This window comes from Canis lupus, chromosome 1 (genome assembly GCF_048164855.1).
Source record: "Canis lupus baileyi chromosome 1, mCanLup2.hap1, whole genome shotgun sequence".
NCBI classification, from domain to species: domain Eukaryota; kingdom Metazoa; phylum Chordata; class Mammalia; order Carnivora; family Canidae; genus Canis; species Canis lupus.
The window spans coordinates 68,252,164-68,264,609 of record NC_132838.1 but is presented as its reverse complement, the minus strand read 5'-3'; the positions used below and the strand labels follow the sequence as shown (position 1 = coordinate 68,264,609).

The 12,446-nt window shown below is 37.4% G+C and overlaps 1 long non-coding RNA gene across 2 annotated transcripts in view; it reads right to left on the bottom strand.

The window, feature by feature from the left end:
- LOC140618802 (uncharacterized) overlaps window positions 1-12,446 on the bottom strand; it is a 127,213-nt gene that overhangs the window by 36,067 nt on the left and 78,700 nt on the right. The window contains exon 5 of one of the 2 annotated variants that reach the window (XR_012018868.1): window positions 1,714-1,835. This is a non-coding gene — a long non-coding RNA (uncharacterized lncRNA). The remainder of the gene's footprint in view (window positions 1-1,713; window positions 1,836-12,446) is intronic. The other variant, XR_012018873.1, reaches the window with a different exon arrangement.

Sequence of the window (12,446 nt, the reverse complement as noted above, 5' to 3'; positions counted from 1 at the left end):
CAGGCTGGGAATTCCTCAAAAAAATGGAAAATGCAATTACCATACAATCAATTCCACTACTAGGTATTTAACCAAAGAAACGAGGAGAATTTTAATACTTAAACTCAGAGTATACTCTGTTCTTAGTTCTACACGATGAAACCATTTCAGCAGTAAGTTAGATAGATATGTATTTTGTCATAAACCAGAAAGAGAAAAAAAAAAAACAAAAATAGAGCTAATGTTACAGAATTGTATGCAATAAGTAGTAGAGAGTTCCCAACGCCTCATGAGTTAACTTTAGATATGTATTTTTTGAGATATTTTCCTTTGTACATCCAAATACTTCTAAATATATAAAATATGGATCTTTAGCAAAGTGAGATGACATTAAACATGGTTTTCAACTTGCTTGCTTCCCTTACTAATATGCACACCAATCAATTAATATCTACCTCACTGCTCAAAGACTAAGCATATTATTCATCTAGATACATAATCCCATGTTAGCCCCCTCAAAATATTGTAGCAAACGACACATCCAAGAGTGTCTGAATATGCTCATTTCTTTGCACACATTGATTAAGTTAATTCAGATAAAATTTGAAATCATGATTTTATTTAAATTTTATTTGAATTACACTCTATTTAGGATTAACTTAAGGAAAACAGATATCTGTACATATCGAGCTTTCCTATCCAGGAATATCCTATATATCACTATTTGTCACAACAGCAATTCTCAATATAAGTATTTGGGTTTTTTTTCCCTCAGTCCAATGAGAGCAATAGTTTCTCTAATATGTCAGTATGGTTGTATTCCTAGAGTAAACTTTGATTTTTAAATCATATTTTATAAGTGGGATTTGTTGTGTTTGTGTGCATGTGTACGTGAGTGCTTTGTGTGACAGGTTTTGCTGTCAGGATCATGCTGGTATCAATATGGTTATTTCCACTTTGTCCTGTTTTTATTTTTCTTTTTCTAGATCTTTTTAAATTTTATTTTTAAGTGATCTCCATTTCCAGGGTGGGGCTCAAATTCACAACCCCAAGATCAAGAGTTACCATTCCACCAAATGAACCACTAGCCCCTCTTTGTCCTGTTTTTAGAGCAAGTTTTTAAAAGCCTAGATATCTTATACAAGTTAGAAGAATTTGTTCATCAAATTATCAAATCCCAACATCTTCTTAGGTAGCCGTTTCTTGTATAATTGTTGATCTGTTCAGGCTTCCTACTTTTGCTAAGTAGACATTAGCAATTTATATTTTCTTAAAGACAAATCCAATTCAGTTTTTCACAATTACTTTGTCAATCACTTGTTTAAAATATTCTAATAGTCTTTTCTTTTTTTTTTAATTTTTATTTATTTATGATAGTCACAGAGAGAGAGAGAGGCAGAACACAGGCAGGCTCCATGCACCGGGAGCCTGATGTGGGACTCGATCCTGGGTCTCCAGGATCGTGCCCTGGGCCAAAGGCAGGCGCCAAACCGCTGCGCCACCCAGGGATCCCTAGTCTTTTCTATATCTTTAATTAGAGCCCACTTCTTCATTATACTAACGACTGATATTTCAGATTCTTACTGTCTTAATTCCTACAACTTTTGAGACAGGCACCATATTTTTCTCACTTGTCAGTAAATAAATTGAGGAATAAATAAGTATATTACTTGTCCAATATCTTACAGGAAGTAGCCTCCTGAGGGTTCAAACTCAATGACTACTGGTCCTTACCTGCACAGTATAAAAACCTGGCATTTGTTAAGGCTCGTTTCATTCACATGTAACTCACTTTGTGAGAGTCAGAGGCTTTCCCCAAATCTCTGTAGCACAGCTTCCAGAAGCAGGTCTTCTCTCTGAAATAGAGGTCATCAAACAATTTGTTTGCATAGCTCTGTAGGAACTTTCTTATGAGATAGTGTTGACATATAACATTAGTTTCAGGTGTAAACATTGATTTTTGTGAGAAATTTTTAAATTGAAAATTAAGATTTTGCATTGTAAACTCAAGTCATTGCAAGAAGATAATTGTAGATATATAAATAAAGAACTTTAAAAATGAAATTGTTCTATCAATGTAAAATGTATCCAGTGGAATCTAAACACCATCATGATTTGACACTGCCACAATCCATTTTTTAAAGCTTTTATAAGTAAAAAATTTTACATTATTCCCTTTTTTGTTCTTTTGCTGTTTCACTAAACCCCATAAAACTTTATATCAAGGTGATATATATTTTTATGCTAGAGAGTCTTTTATTAGCCTTTAATATTTTTTACAAGAAAACTATGCTTATAAGTTTAATGTTTAATTTCCTTTGGCTATAAGTTTCTAAGTGTTTAATGTTTTTTTCTTTTGGACTTAATTGCAGAAATAGTTGCTCTCAATTGATTTAAATAGCAAATTCACAAGTTTTTGACAATTATCAATCATAAAATGCAAATTTCAACTGAAAATGGATTTCTTAGAGAAATGGATGAGACTGAAGGTTTTCCGTTTTTTAAAATTTTTTATTAATTCGTAAATTCAGTGATGTTATTATTACCCAAATGAGATAGGGCTCAACATTCATATAACCCCTTTTTCATTTTCATAGATAGAAGTACTGAGAAAGCTTATTCATATACATTAATAACTGGTCCTAGGAGGAGTTTTGTTTGATATATGAAGTTAATTCTTTGAACTCATTATTGGTTATATGACAAAAATTACTTAGTGATATTTCTTTAAATATTATTTTTAATGATTTATCAATGGACATTCTATTAGTTTCTCCTTAAATTTTGTTTAATTCAATAAAAAGTAATCCTCTGATTTGCAAGAGGATTTGTTACCCAATTATTAGGCATTCACTTTCTCAACACCAACAATAATATTGCTGACAACTCTTTGCTTGGCACCTTGATGGTTTTTACACATTGACACACTTCACTCTGAGGGTAGTGTATGCCTTTTTTGTAAAAGAAAAGGGCTATGAAGACACCTGGGTAACTCAGTGGTTGACTGCCATTGGCTCAGGGTGTGATCCCGGGGTCATGGGATTGAGTCCCAAGTCAGGCTCCCCTCAGGGAACCTGCTTCTCCCTTGGCCTCTCTCTGGGTCTCTAGAAAAGAAAGATAAGAAAGATAAGAAAGATAAGGAAGGAAGGAAGGAAGGAAGGAAGGAAGGAAGGAAGGAAGGAAGGAAGGAAGGGGCTATTGTGAAAATAAAAAGGAGGAAAGCGTAATGTTCAGGCTCTCCCAAAATTTTATTTTTTTAAAGATTTTGTAATTTTTAAAAAAATAAACTCTACGCCCAATATGGGGCTCAAACTTACAACCCCAAGATGGAGAGTTCCATGCTCCGCAAACTGAGCCAGGTGCCCCCATCCTCTTGTATTTTTAAGTGCTAAATTTCCAGAGGGGAAAAACCATAATTGGCCCAGCTCAGGTGAGTTCTCTGGTCCTCGCTCAATGAAAGGCAGCCACTGGGAGAGGCCCATAAACCATTGGTGAGGCCACCAAGTATCAATCACTGTATGTCGGAGGCCAATCCTAGAAAAGGTAAAATTGTGAGTTGTCCAACACAAAAATTACCTGTAACAGGAATTAATGTGTCTTCTTCTTCTTCAAGCTTTCCAATTTTCTCCTCACTTGTCTTTTCGAAGAACCAGTTTTTAGTCTTCTTTATGCTTAATTCCTGCTTATTGCTTTCTCTGTCCTTCCCACCTACATTATTTTACCCAACTTTATCCAGCTCTTGCTTAGCTAAATGTTCAGCTCGCTCTCAACATTCTAAACAGATGCTTTTATTATTATGAATGTCTCCTCAAGTTCCACTTTGCCTGTATCTCTTAGGTTTCAATATATAGTAATGTCTATATATATCTTAATTTCTAAGTCTTCTGGAATTTCAGTTGATTTACCATATCAAAACCCATTTAATAAAGTGTTTTTACAGCTTCCTTTCAGCTGAAACCACTATCTTTCCTGGTTGTTCTGAACTTGTCTGTTTTTTTTTTTTTTTTCTGAACTTGTCTGTTATCAAGTCTCCATAGACTACCCCATAACGGTCATTTGAATATTTCATAGCATGCTCTGTTCAAAATCCTGCAGTGCATTTTTCAATAAGTTGAGAATAAATTCTGAACTCCTTACCCTGGTTTAGATCACTCTTGACTTGGTTTAGCCCTATACCTCTCCTTCCCCATGCCCTGTGACCTCATCCGCACTCTCCTTAGCAGACCACCCTAGCCACCCTGTTGCTCCTGGAGCCGACAAGTTTGCTGTCATGTGAAGGACTTCACCTTTGTGCTTTGCTTTACCTGGGATATTTCTTCCCCAGATCTTCACCAGACGTGCTCAATCACTTCATTCTCATTTCTGGTGGAATATGACCTCTTTAGGGACAGCTTCAACACTCCCTGTTGTTTTTACTCAAAAGGGGGGTGGAGAAGAGATGAGGAAGGCCATATATAATCTTGGTTTATACATATAACATCTCTGGGAGCCAGGAAATGGGTAATCACTGAGGGAGGGAGACTTTATATGTCCCGTGGTACCTTCTGAATCACATACCATGTGACCAAATCATCTAGTTCAGACTATTTTAAAAGACTATGTAATGATATTAAGAAAGGGGGAAGATTAATAGAGGAGTAAAAAAAACCATCTGTTGGCTCATAGAGTTTAGGTAGATTTATGTAAGTGATGGGAGAGAAGAAGGCATTCCAGGAGACTTAAATGGCATCCATAGAAGCATAGAAGGTAAGAGAAAAATAAGGAACATGCTACTGAATATTTTATGCAAATTTTTATCTTCAGGGCCTAGTTTACTAGAGACAAAAAAAATATACCTGTCTCGGCAGGGCAGTGGAAGCTTGTTAAGGAATAATGGAAAATAATATTGCCTAGGAAGAGCAGAAACAGATGGAGGATTTTAAAATTCAGGGGAGAAGTTTAGCTTTGTTCTGCTAGGAAAAAAACAAGCCATTGAAGGTTCTTCAACAAGGGAATGGTATGGCCAAATGAGTGTTTAAGGAGGATTTTTCTACATCCTTGTAATGAATGGATTAATAGAGCTAAAGCCTGAAGGCAAGGCAGCCAAGTAGGCGGTACTCACAGTTATTCTCAAAGAAGACCCGAGCCTGATTAGGAAAGTGGCTTTGGGTTATAGGGGAAAATAATAAAGATAAGGGTTTTTTTTCCTTTATCAACAGAATCTGGAAAGTGTCTGTATTTGAGCAATAGAGAATTGATATCAAAGTTAATTCGATCAACAAACAACCAAAGACTTTTTATATATAAGTCACCCCATTATTCATGTTTGTTTATGTAATTAATGTTTGCTCATCTAACGAACAAAATGCAAAGATGTACAAAACCTGATTCCTCTGTTCAAGTGATCATTTTAGTCATTATTTATATTTTACCAGTAATCTTCATTTATGAATATCTTAACAGAAATATTACTCATCTTATCCCACAAATATTTATTTGTACTATAATCCATCCCACTTTGTAGCCCAGGTAATAAAAGTACTACGAGTTTAGTTACCATGGCCAGGTCACAGCACTATAAAGTCAAAGGGCACAAAACTGGGAACTGGATTTTCAAATTCCACATTGGGCATACTTTCCCAATATTATGCTTTAGGGGGTGAGTTAGCTAGTAACGTTTTAAGCAATTACAATGTTCCAGCTCTGTGCATTATTTTATTTATTTATTTATAAGATTTTATTTTTTCACGAAAGACACACACACACACAGAGAGGCAGAGACACAGGCAGAGGGAGAAGCAGGCTCCATGCAGGGAGCCCGACATGCGACTCGATCCCAGGACTCCAGGATCACCCTGGTTCAAAGGCAGGCGCTAAACCGCTGAGCCACCCAGGGATCCCCCAGCATTATCTCATTTAATCCTGCTTAAGCATCACACAAATTGGGCATTATTGGCATTGTTTACCACTATGGAACAATGAAGCTTCAGAAAGTTAAGTGACTTTCACCAAGTCATCCAGCTTGTAAGCGGCACCACAAGGATTAGAGCACAGAGCTGGCTGACCCAAGGTCCTGAGCTCTGACAGCCACATTATTCAGCCATATCAGGAATGGGGGGTGACCAAGTGCCACAGAACAGAGTTACGAGCCCTTCCTGGGAATGTTGGGATCACGTGAAGGAATGAATGTTTGAATGGGCTTTTAAAGGATGAATTGATAGGTAATGGAGAAGGACACTGTGATAATGTGAGGCAGTGAGAAATATATCTTTAGTCTTCATCCCTGGTTCTTGACACAGAGCTTCTAAAAAAAAAACCCTTGGAATTTCCTGAATGCTAGGGTGAGAGCGGTATCTCGTTATTTATAATAAGCCATCCCCAGTGATATCTGTACTCATGTGAAGAAGGCCTCTTGGTGACTTCTGATGGACCCCTAAATAGCTTCAGAACAGGGGGCTGGTTTCCAGAGGAACCAAACCATATGATTAGAGGGTTGGAATCGTCAGCCCTACTCCCTGACCCTCCTCTTCAGAAAGATGGGGGACTGTAGGATGATTCAATCACCAAAGGCCAATGTTTTAATCAATAATACCTACGTAATGGAGTCTCCATAAAAACTCTAAGTGGAAGAGTTTGGAGAGCTTCCAGGTTAGTGCATGTATACACATGCCAGGACGGTGGTGCACCCCAAACTCATGGAGACCCTACCCTGTGTGCCTCTTTATCTAGCTATTCATTTATATTCTTTAAAATATCCTTTATATTCCAGGAATATACAGCGTTATATACTGGGATATCCATCTTCCTCCTTAATTGCACCTTACTGCTTTGGTTTTGGGAGTCTGAGAGTGACAGTGGAGGAGGAAGGGTAAACATCTTTTTACCTAACAACCAGCAGCTTGTGTCTTCTGCTGCTTTTCCTGCCAGTTGTGTGTGTACATCCTTCATAATAAACCGGTAATAGTGAGTAAAGTGTTTCCTTGAATTCTGTGACCATTATGACAACCTGAGGAGAGATTTGTGGGAACCTCTGATCTGTAGCCATGTTGGACAAAAGTGTGGGTAACCTGGGGACCCATTACATATGCTTGCCGTCTGCAGTGGAGGGCACAGTCTTGTGGGGTCTGCGTGAACTCCAGGGAGTTAGCATTAGAATTGAATTAGATCATAAGGCACCCAGTTGAGTCCACAGAGAATGGGAGAACTGCTTGCTGTGGAAAACCCACACACTTAATTCAGGAGTCCTCTGGGCAGAAACAAATCATAGCTGTGACCAATAGATGATGATCCAGGTTAATCCCACTGGAAGCCCCTACTATTTGAAACCGAACTCAGGTCAAGATTTTGAACTAAATGGCTTGGCTAGTAGTTGTATTATTAACTCCAATAGGAATATCGGGGAGGAAGGACACTGGGCAGGAAAAAGCTTATAAATTTAATCCTGAATGTGTTACTGCTTTATATTGAATGCCTAAGTGCAATATCTAGCTAGTTAACTTTTGGAAAGTAGCCAGATAGTTGGAAGCTGAAAAAGATAAACTTTATAGTCTATAAAATAAGATCTACCCCATAGGTTTGTACAGGAGATTAAGTATAATTATGCAGGCAAAAACCCTTTGAAAGCAGAAAACAATTGTTATTTCAAGATTATTTCACACAGAAGGGAGAGTTGCAGTCCTGGGGGACGTGAGATCCCCAAGGTGTAGTATTCAATTGTGAGAACAGAGGAATGAATATTTGGAAAAGACGGCATTTAAAAGATAGGAAGAGAAGAAGAATTGGAGCACTGCAGAGCAGTGTAATATGCTTGCCCAGAAGTTGAGAAAGAGCCACTTTAAGAGGTGGAATGCAAAAAAAAAAAAAAAAAAAAAGGTGAAATGCGTTAAATAATTGAGTAGATTGAGGATTGAGGGGATCCCTGAGTGGCTAAGTGGTTTAGCGCCGCCTTCAGCCCAAGGTGGGATCCTGGAGTCCCGGGTTCGAGTCCCATGTAGGGCTCCCTGCATGGAGCCTGCTTCTCCCTCTGCCTGTGTCTCTGTCTCTCTCTGTCTCTGTCTCTCTCTCTCTCTGTGTCTCTCATGAATAAATAAATAAAATCTTAAAAAAAATTGAGTAGATCGAGAGTGAATAAACGCCAGTTAGAGTTGACAATGAATAGGTCTCCCAGTAGAATGGGGAGGAGAGAAAACAATTACATGAATTTAAGGTCACATGGATAGAGATGAAAGCGACATTGAAGATGTTTTTCACTAAAGGGAAAGAAGGAAAGAAGACAGCAGCCAGACAGGGACATGGGAATAAATATGTATGCTAAGCAGCGTGTGAGATTCTGGACTGGAAAAGAATATCTGTAAGAATAATATCCCCCATGAAACAGAAAGAGCTAGGTCAAGGACACAGAGCCAGGCTGGCTTTATAATAGAATCATCTCTTTCTCTAAAACTGAAGCAAATCACAAACTGACAAGCTGGGTGGTGGGGGTGGAGGAGGGAAGTGCCTTGAATCTCTGAATGTTTTCAAATAAGTCGGAAGAATAATCATTTGATGAGGAATAGGATGAAACCTGAGGAAAAGGAGAATATGGAATTAGAATGATGGGAGGAAAGATAAAACACCCATGGCAGCTTCTCTTCTGAATATTTTGTTAGAGAACCAGTAAGGGATAAATTTAAAAGGAAGAGCAGTGTTATGGGCTTGGTTAAAATTAGCCTGAAATTGCGGTGAACCAGATCTGAGCAATTCCTGGTTTTCTCCGGATGGAGTTGTGCAGCCAGGGATAAGAATCAGATTACATAGAGCAGAACCCTGGTAAAGCAGAAAATCAAAAGTGTTCAACCCATTTTTTTCCCTTGCAAACAATACATGGAAGTTTGAGTCCAGGTTTCTACACTTCAGCTTCATTATGAGAAAGATCAACCAGTTTGAGGATCACTCTTGGACCAAGTCCCATTATTTTAATATTATTGCAGTGGGAAAATGATTTCCAAGATTTCTAAACAATGATCTTATAAGCGAAATTTTAAAAGTCTTATTCCCAAGGCAATAACTCCCTATGCTCAAGAAGATCTTTGAAGAATATGTTTAATAACTACTTGAAGAAATTAATTATGATATTTTCATATTGGCAGTTCCATGGATGGAACCTTCAAAAAAGTATTATAGGGAGGCCCACTTGTGACTATATTTCAAGTTAAAGTAAGTCAATAGAGGGATTTCTAGTACAAAATTTTAAGGAAAGATTATGATCACGAAGATTCTGAACTATTTACTGCAGCTTTGTCTTTAAAACTATGTATAGGGATCCCTGGGTGGCGCAGCGGTTTGGCGCCTGCCTTTGGCCCAGGGCGCGATCCTGGAGACCCGGGATCAAATCCCACATCGGGCTCCCGGTGCATGGAGCCTGCTTCTCCCTCTGCCTGTGTCTCTGCCTCTCTCTCTCTCTCTGTGACTATCATGAATAAATAAATAAAATCTTTAAAAAAAATAAATAAAATAAAATAAAACTATGTATAATTTATATAAAATGTTAGGCAAAGAGAAAGATAATAAATTTAAATTTATATTTACAATTTTCTTAGAATAAAAACTTGTCCAATACACACACATACACACACACACACGCACCTTGAGCCTGTAAAACCAAATGGATGATCACTGACATTCTAAAATCCTTCCCAAAGTGGAAACATGTCTTGTTTGTAGCAAAAAATAATTTTGGTAGGATAGAAAAAGAAAAGAAGCAAAGAAATGAAAAGAGGAAGAAGAATTTAAAAAGGAAAATAAAAGAAAAACCACATATTAAAAATTACAATCTAAAAACCTTATAACACTTGCCAAATACAAGTGTTGGTGATGGCATTTCTCTCATCTCTAACTATATTTTTTATCAATTTTAATTTGCTAGAGAGTAGTTTGTGAATGTTCTCACATTTCCCTACACTATACCTATGTGCCCATTAGAGCCAGAAGGAAAAATGCTTAGAGTATAACAAATTATCTTTCAGAGATAGGTTTTGGCAATTTACTACCTGCTAGTAAAAACCAGTGAATTTATACAGCCCAAATATTAACCGTGAAATTCTTTAAATCAGACATAGTTCTAAAGTTTGAAGCCTTGTAAAACATCAGCTAAGAATATTATCCTACTTCAGTTGTCATACTTATTTTATTTTACCTACAAATAGAGAAACATTTCCTAAAGTAAAACAAACAAACCAACCCTAAAAAACAGAAGAAACAAGCCATGACATTGGATTTTAAAAAGTCACAGAATGTAACGGAAGTTTTCTGTACAAAATATTATGAGTCCAATATTTCTTTTTAATCTCAGCAAAATCAAATATTCTAATTTAATAGCTTCCAGATAGCTAGCTTATTAGCAAATGATATAAAAGTAAAAAGCTCCAGGCGTACCCACAAGCCTTCTCAAATGATACTTTACTTTTAGAAGGCTATTAACTCTGACCCAGATGTAGTTTTCCATCCAAATAAATGAATCACCTCCTACCATTTTCGGCTTTTAAAAAAAATAAGAATAAATTAAATCTGCACCCAGAAACGACAATGAAGCTTGTTTTTATTATAACAAGCCTACTCCTTGATTATGAAGTCTGATAGCCTTTAAGCTGTTGATATATGTTTTTAATCACATCAGCATTAAATTTTAAATAGGAAATTTCTTTGTTTCATTTTATTTTTACATCTTTTCATGCATATAAGTTTTAGGGGATTGGCTGTCGGTATTTAATAACTTTACACTCTTGGTTAAATAGTCGTGATTTACTAAGACTACAAAATGCACACACACACTTGCAAAAGCCACAGCTAAAGGAAAGCATGTTTATAAATACAAAATTCTTGCCTTAAGTATGTTTGCTTTTTCTTACTCTTTCTTTCCCTCTTCCTTTTTTTTTTCTTTTTCTTCTTCTATATGGACAATTTGCATTTCTCCTGGCCTAACACATACTCTTCTCCATATTCGCGTTACTAGATTGTTTCTCCCCCTGACATAGAACTTGGTTGTTAAATGGCAAAATTCCACTTGCATGTCTATCAGCGAAAGTAAAGAAGGGTGAGCAGAAGAAAGAGGACCTCAGAAGATGTTGTTGTTGGGCCCCCATGTATTCAGCAATTATTCACTGTGTCCAGATCTTCAAGTTATACATTTATACCCTGCTTTATTTCAAAGACCACTTCAAATAGGGATTATATTTATTTTTTGTTTAGAGAGCAAGAGAGAGTATGCACGCACGAGTGGAAGTGGGGGGGTGCAGAGGGAGACAGAGAGAGAGACTCTCAAGCAGAGTCCGTGCTGAGTGTGGAGCCCCACGTGGGTCTCCATCCCATGACCCTGAAACCATGACCCGAGCCAAATTCAAGACTCAGAGGCTTAACTGACTGGGCCCCCCAGGGCCCCCCAGGGATTATACTTTGAATGCTGGTTCCCTGTGTATACCCAAATTTTCAAATTTATAACTAAGTTTAGTTTGTTCACATTTTTCATCCAATTCATTTTTTGTTTTCATGGTGAAAACTTGTTATTTGATTGAAATATATTAGGAGTCCTAAAAGAAATTCATATTGTCCAGTGAGTTTGCAAATTGAGATAATTCTCATTTTTACCTCTCATAGTCTTCCTTTCATCAAAGGGAGGTCAAGTATGTGTTGAGCTACACATTCCTTTTGTCCAGCTACTTAACGTGACTTTCATACTACATCCATCCCCAAGGAAAGGCACCCAAAGGAAAGGACCATTAGCACCTGTCACCCTTCTTTCAAATACCAGGGACCCTGGCCTCATCATGAGGACTCTGCTGTCTTGTCCATTTCCTTCAGTTACTCATGAGTGAATACTTAGTACTTTGACATTGTAGTGCCAGCTGGTTTCCTCTCCAAGCTTCATTTGTTCTTTTTTTTTTTTTTTTTTTAATTTTTTTTTATTTATTTATTTATTTATGATAGTCACAGAGAGAGAGAGAGAGAGAGGCAGAGACACAGGCAGAGGGAGAAGCAGGCTCCACGCACCGGGAGCCCGACGTGGGACTCGATCCCGGGTCTCCGGGATCGTGCCCTGGGCCAAAGGCAGGCGCCAAACCGCTGCGCCACCCAGGGATCCCGCTTCATTTGTTCTTAAGTGCTCTTCCACGTAAGCTAGGGCTATACTACCTGTGCCAATCTCAGAATGGTGAATGGGCCAGATGGGCCAGAGCAGCAACATCAATGGGGAAATGTGAATTTTACTCTTTCCCTTATATGTTCAATTGAAGATAAGGAAGTGGGGAGTGGAGGTGGTTATTTTTGTTGAAGTGTAAAAATATTTATGTTCTTTTAATTTATAGCCTAAAAGAAATAATATATACAAGGAAAGGATTATGAAAAAATTGAAAGATGACTGCTCAAATGCTAAAATTTTTTATTCTTCTTAAAAACACTTAAATGCATTAGAAAAATATATAAATCCATGAAAGTTTACTTTTTTCTTCATATTA